Below are 1,384 nucleotides of genomic sequence, written 5' to 3'. Positions count from 1 at the left end.
ATACCAGATGAAAGTCAAAAGGTTGAGGCGGTAGTTGACCCGGTCTTGCCTTCAGAGGTTCCATCTTCAAATGATACAGTCACTGAAGAGAACAAGGATGACACCGTCCAAATTCTTTTCATAAGCACAGACTCCAACGAACATGGGGGCAATTTACCCATTCCTTTACCGCAGGAAGGAAGTTTTTCAGAGTCGTACCCGACCATCTATTCGGTCCCACCTCCAAGCAACCTAGTTGTCTCCTTCGACTGGAACCAACTAGGTAGACCCCGTTTACCAGCTAGTGTACCATTCTGAATTATTTTTCAAATATATAGAATGGTTATGGCTGGTACCATCATAGATGAGGGGGCTTCTGTGAGTATCCTTTCGTCAACTGCTTGGAAAGCACTTGGTTCGCCATTGCTTTTTCCTGAGATGAGAAATCTAACAGGCTTTGATAAAGGAACCAGTCGATCGTTAGGGATCCTTCCCAATGTGCCCATAACATTAAGAGGGAAAACCATTCACATGAACGTAATGGTAGTTCAAGGACCCCTGGATTACAATCTACTCCTTGGGCGAGACTATATTTATTGCATGGGAGCAATTGTCTCCTCACTCTTTAGAGTAATGTGTTTTCCGCACGAAGGAAGAGTGGTCAAGCTCGTAGACCAGCTTTCATTTCCTGGATCACGCATAGAAAATAGTCATATACCATCCCTAAATGGTCTTTTCACACAAGAAATGTCTCAATCTCCAGTCCGTCCACCCAATGAGCGCGAGTTATTCGGGGGGACATGAATGAATCCCAGGGAGCATGCACCCTGGTCTGCTTCGGTAGGAGAACTTCGGGTATAGGGTAGGTTTCCACAAGAAAATATGACTAGTTTGTACTCCCGTCCATGATTGGAAGAGGGGGTAATTCTAGGACAAGATTCTCTTGTCAAAGTTACGTGAGCGGAGTAACTTCCTCCACTCACCTTTGGCTATTTCGATAGACATCGTCGAAAAAGTGTTTTGTTTGCGCTGTGAATAGAACAATCTTTGGGTAACCTGTAAGAGGTAGGCCTCTCTCGGTAAAACAAATGTTTTAACGGACTAAAGAAGGGGTAACCTTGAAACTCTGTTTTATACCTGGGGGCATGCAAACCTTTTGGAGTGCAAGCAAAGAGCGATCATTTATCTGTTTTTTGGATTGGTCGTTTCCTAACTTACATAAAGAAAGGATGTGGGGCAAAACTCTAAAAGTTGCCATTTTTATATGAGACATTCTTATCACACGACTGGATTAATCGAGCAGTGTTACCGCAAGGTTCAAGCTCGTTAAAAAATAAACCCGCATCGAGCAGTTTTAGCACATAGTTCAAGCTCGTTAAAAAATAAACATAAGACATGAGCAAAT

The sequence above is a fragment of the Pinus tabuliformis genome, chromosome J (genome assembly GCF_031772625.1).
Source record: "Pinus tabuliformis cultivar Carrire ecotype Pingquan chromosome J, CPIR1, whole genome shotgun sequence".
Classification (NCBI taxonomy): domain Eukaryota; kingdom Viridiplantae; phylum Streptophyta; class Pinopsida; order Pinales; family Pinaceae; genus Pinus; species Pinus tabuliformis.
This window is presented reverse-complemented; position numbering follows the sequence as displayed.